The following is a 6,079-nucleotide window of genomic DNA, read 5'->3' as shown; positions in this document are numbered from 1 at the left end:
TATTTGGATTATAATAAGAGTAGTGTGAACCTTGCATGCCTTGTTGATATGGCTGAGGTCCTTGAGGTCTTCTTTGATTAATGAATCAAAATTTCTCTAACCCTCCTTCTGCCTCTTGATATACAATTTTTAGTCTTGGAAAAGAAGGGAATTTGTTTATTTCGCGATTTTCTTCATAGACTAGGAAAACCTTTATGACATTCAGTGGGAAATCATTCCTAGAATGTGTTTTGGTGCATCTATGGCAGAAAATAGCTATTGCCCTTTCTGGTTCCTCCTACATTCTTTTGATTTGCATGGTATCCATTTGTAGTGCAAAGGTATGAAACATTTCCCTCTTGAAATCCTCCAAAATGTTATCTATCTCATTCTTAATGGATGTTGTGGAGGGAAAGGAATTGAGCAATCCTTGACTAGCCCTACCCTTCTTCCTAGCAGCCCTAGAGTGATTCTTGAACATAGTTTCGATGTCATCATAGGATAATTGATAGATATATCCTCCAGAAAACATGTTGATGTTTTTCAACATATCTTCCTTGATCCCTTGTAGAAGAACTAGTTTAAGTGATTCAGGATCAAGGGTGCAGTTGGCTCTCCTATCACTGAGTTGAAATCTATACTCATAGTCTTTTAGAAATTCACGAAGCTTAAGTTTCATCCTAAAGATTTCTTCGTTGCTTTCTTTGGACCCACAATAGTCCTTGTTCTTGCTATTGAAGGCTTGTTGCATTTGGGAGTAGGTAGTGACACTACCCCAAGGCAGACCCATAAATCAGCGTAAGGCTACATCTTTAAGGGTACAAGGGAATAACTTCAACTTCTTCTCATCATAGGCATATTCATAGGTCCTACAGGTAATATAAAATTCAAACATGAAGATCTCAAGATCCTCAATGGTTAATCCATGGAAGTGTGGAAGGGAAGTATAGCTTATGCTCTTCATTCTAGCCTCTCCATTAGTCTCTCTGATAGGGAAAACCTTGTTGTCCCTGTTTTCAACCATAGCTTGGGTAGGTGAAGTGGGTTCTTCTTCTTCCCCGATAGATTCTTCAAAAATTTCAGGTTTCTCACCTAGAGGGTCTTCTAACTCCCCTGTCGACAGAGAGGGAAGCTCACAATCACCGAAGAGGAGTGAAGGTTGACTATTTGAGGGTGTCGGGGATTTGGGTAAGAATTTTCCCTGATTATCCCTACTCCTACGAGGCATGAATTTTTTTTTCTCTTTTTTTCCTTTTTCAAAAAATGTATGCGAAACGAAAAATAATTCTTAAGTAGAAACAACATCTACTTAGACACCTCCCTAGAAACAACTTCCACAATTGGTGAGACCTAGTATTGCACCAAGAATGTTGCAACTCCAAAGGGCTACTCAACTCAAATTATCAACTCGGGGTTCGTACAAGCTTCGAGGTGATAGTTTTATATGAACATCATATAGGATGTTTGCGAGAGATTTTTTGGCAAAAATCACATGAGAAACCATTTGTAGACGCGTTTCGAACCAACCATTGTGGTTAATTGTTAGGACAAGTTGAAGAAACAGATCCAGCTTAGCATGTTAAATAGTTAGAGCAGAGCCACCAACGGTTAAATTGACCAATGGCTAATATTGACTTAAGGACCATGGTCAAAATTAGTTATATTGGGTGTAAAATATATAAATATATATAAAGTAATTATAATTGGTATTAATAGTTAGTTAAAAGATATTATTTAATAATTAAAATTATAAGTTATTTAGTAATCAAAGGGAAGTAGGACCTTTTGTGATATTATAAGACTAAATTACATGTATATTAATATATAAATAAATTAATGGGTTGTTAAAATGAAAGTTAGTTAGAAATAATAAATAAAACAGAACGAGAAAATAAAATTAAGTTAACATTAAAAACCTAAATGATAATATATATATATATATATATATATATATATATATAAAGAAATAATAAGAGGCAGAAAAAAAAAAAAAAAAAAAAAAAAAGGAGTGGGCAGAAAAAACGACTAAGAAGAGATAGCTGGGATCCAGCACTTACTGATTTTCCAGCCATCCTCTCTATTGAGATTGCTCGGCCTCTTTTCAATCTCAAGAGCTTCCCTAAGTTTTTGATGATGGAAGCGCGAAACCTTAGCAATAACACTAGCCTCCTCTACTCTAACTATTTAACATGCTAAGCTGGATTTGTTTCTTCAACTTGTCCTGACGATGAACCACATTGGTTGGTTTGAAACGCATTGACAAATGGTTTCTCATGTGATTTTCGCCGAAAAATCTCTCGCAAACTTGTTATGGATCACAGAAGCCTTAGCTCTACAATCATATAGGATTCCACTCATTCCCCCCTCAGTCATGACATTAGATAAAAAGTGCTCAGAGACCCTTCCTCCTACTGAATTAGAATGTATGCTTGTGGATAAAGGTACAATTGAAAATTTCTTCTAGATATGAAAATAGAAATTCCATTGACTCAGCTTGTAAATGCTAACTACTCAATTCATGAAAGGACAAAGGTTAATCTACTTGCGGAAACAAAGTTATCTTATCTTGTAGAATTCATCAAATTACCATATCTACTTGTAGAAAGGAAGCTAATAAATCTTGCATAATTCATAAAACTACCCATAAGAATTGCATGAACCATCTACATAGTTCACACTTGCTTATCAATTAGTAACCTACTTGCATGATAAATAAAATAAATCTACTCTATTTTTGTAGTGAAGAAAAGGAAGGGTTGGAGTGGCCTAGGAACTTTCCTTGATCATAAAATCATAGATGGGAGTCATTATGCGTCTATGCTAAGTCAAATTTGTAGTGGGGATTAAAAATAATGAAGGAAAATTCTATTATAGGTTTGCTATATGTGATTGCTACATGAGGTCTGTAATGCTAGAGGGAGGCCTGTAATGTTACTGCAGGGAATCCGAGTGGTTTTTGAAGGTCAAATCGTTGTCTTGAGGGTATGGAGAGGTGGACGGAAGTTGGAGAAAATGGTGGGAGCTTGTTTTGAGCCCCCAACAAAGGTCATGACCTCTTAAAGGCCTATCTTGCACTAGGATGAGTTCTCTTAGTGTACTAGGGAGAAAGGCTTATAAAATGGGGTTTTGGGACAGATTTTGGAAGTGGAAGAAGAAGATAAAGGAACTCAAGATGGAAGTGTTAGAGGTAGCCTTCCTTGTAGGTCAACCATACGTACAATAAATCTCATGCATTCATCCATTTATCATTAACAAAATGAAATAACTTATGATGAAAAAGATGAGTTGAAATTAAATAACATCTAATCCGTGCAATACCACTGATCTAATCAGTAAACTAACTTCTAAGCTACAACAAAAAAGTGTAAAATAAGATAACTAACACTAATCTATTTCCAATAATTCATAAACACAATCTTTTTGGACTATGGTTGTGAATCCTTCCACTAATTCTCCCACAAGAGAGGTGATGTAAAGGCTGCAACCATAGGATTTTATAGATTAATCTCTATTCAAATGCAAGAAACTATGAACTACTTGGAATAAAGAAGAAACATAAGTACAAGAAGAGGGACCAAAGCCTCTATGTTGGGCCCAAACCCAAGGGTCTCAGCCCTCTGAAACTAACTCAGGCACAGTTTAAAATCCAACTTCTCATTATCAAAAAGTACAGGTCTAATAAATCACATAAAAGTTTAAAATAACAATGTCAAGCCTGAAGCTTAATAGCTACACCTAGTTGAACAAAAACAGTGAATCCTAATGAGCTCTTATTCTAGTTTATTTATACAAAAGGGAAGCTAAATCCAATCCCTTGAAAGTAGTAGTGGTTCCCTCCCTAATCTCAAAAATGGTGGATCTTGTCCCTCTTGATCTTCACTTGGACTAGGAGTCACTCGGCTGCCAATGAACTCGAACTAGTGAGAGAGAATATTATGATCCTAAGCCAAGTTTAGGGAGTTAGGAAGGTGGATAAACCCCCTAGATTCTCTCCTTGTTGTCTCCATCAAGCCCCTGCATAGTAATAGCCTAAAAATGCTTCATTCTCCTGCAATTAAGACAAATTAGGCCACATACTATGACAAACACCTTTTACTCCTCTTACTAAGTGATTTGAATTGGATCCATAAACGATTGTCAAAGGACCATGACTAAATCAGGTTGAACAAATCTCAAATGAAATCCAAAACAATAATCGGAAACACCTTGAACCAGTGGCCATGGCAGCCGGCATGGAACAACGAGGACCTCGGTCAAAGTGCACTGACTGAGGCCCATGGAGACTGCACAGGAGGTCGATGTAGCCCCTAGCGCTAATCGCACATCGTTGGGGAAACAGGGCCAAAATGGAGGGATCTTAAGCCCTTGGTCATGTTGGGAGCCAAAGGACCACAGGCGGAAAAAGGAAAAAGGGCTAACATACAAAGGTGGGACCTGCACTCTGGAAAACCGATGGTTTTAATCAGGGCGCCCTTGAATGGTAAGCGATTTTGGAGGAAAGCGGAGTGATCCCACTCAGCGATCGATGCGTGGCAGCGGAGGTGAGAGAAAAACCGTCATTGATTGTGCATTATCAGTCGAGCAAGTCAACCACGCTCGACGTGCGTATGATGTTGGATCTGGAGGAGCCTAGATCGGACAACTGAGATTGCGCTCGATAGAAAGAAGTGGAATCGATAGGAAATTAAGTCGCGTCTAAAGGGATTTGGAATCCATTTGACCGCCATGGTGGAGAAAGAATGCATACGTGATGTAACGGAAGAAATGAATCGACGAGCAGGCTAGCACCATCCCAATGGGGACACATGGCTACTTCTCGAGCGTTCACACTGACACCGAAGAGGGAACTCCTAGCACGCAGGTGGTAGGTGAATTGACGTAGGCGAGAGAGGAACTGAACAGGCATGGAAATCGAATAGCTAAAGCCATGATCAGAGATAGTCGAATGGAGATTCAGAGAGGAGGAATGGAGAGGAGTCTAAGCGACCAAGAGAGACAGAGAATAGTGAACCCTGAGAGGAGGACTGAACACAGAGAATAGTAAAGCCAAGCAGAGGTGACAGAGGGCTGCACTGACCACAGGCAGCGTCGAGCACCAGAGAGCTTGAAGATTCAATCCTTTCCCTAGAGGAATCTGTCCGGACTGAACATCACATTTGGCTCTTTCCACTGTAGACCAAGGGTCACAGAGCTGGTAGGAAGAAAAAGAGTCTGTGAACTCCGAATGGCTTGGGGAATCCAAGAACCGCCCTACCAAGCAAAATCTGCTTCAGGAGAACTCACATTGAGTCCCTGTATTGTAGTTTCTCTGTTGTAAGACACAACAAAAGAATGCCACCACTGAAGCTGGACTGGAGACGTAGCCATGGAGAATAGGGTGAACTCCTTATTAAAAATTGTTTGTCTTTGTGTTGCTTACTGTATTTCTCTGCAGTCTTTCCACTTATTTTCTGTGCATTGGCAATCTGATCGATCCGTTGCTTAAGTAACACAGAACACACACACCATGACATCAATCTATAATACCTTTTGTTTAATAAATCTTTAACTAAGGTCACTCATAGGGTGATTATCATATCAAGTGGTATTAGAGATCTAGGCTGTAAGGTCAGACAAGCTTGTGTTGTTTTAGTTTTGAATTCTCATCAGATCAAAGCTCAAATTAGGAGGAGAGTTGGTGGAAACTAATCCTGAAATTGGGAGAGTCTATTCTTGAAAGACAATGTCAGAAGAAGGTTCTATAGTGCCAGACCCTCAATTCATAGAAAGCTTCCTAGCTATAAAGTCTATGGTAGAAAAAATGTATAGGGACTTTAGAAAGCATAAGGATGAAGATTCATCAGGCTCTAAGCAAGATAAAGAAGAAGATGAATCTCATTCCCATGACCACTCCAAAGGGAAGGGGAAAGAGGAAAGCTTTCTCACACCTCCTAATAGCCTTGTGCATAACAAAGAAGCATCTTTGATTAAACTAGATGTTAAATTTGATTTGCCTATATATGATGGAGAGCTAAATGTTGAGAAGTTGGACAATTGGATTAGACAAATTGATGTGTATTGCAAGGTACAAAACATAGACTCAAACAAGAGTAAGATTCAG

This window comes from Pinus tabuliformis, chromosome 6 (genome assembly GCF_031772625.1).
Source record: "Pinus tabuliformis cultivar Carrire ecotype Pingquan chromosome 6, CPIR1, whole genome shotgun sequence".
NCBI classification, from domain to species: domain Eukaryota; kingdom Viridiplantae; phylum Streptophyta; class Pinopsida; order Pinales; family Pinaceae; genus Pinus; species Pinus tabuliformis.
This window is presented reverse-complemented; position numbering follows the sequence as displayed.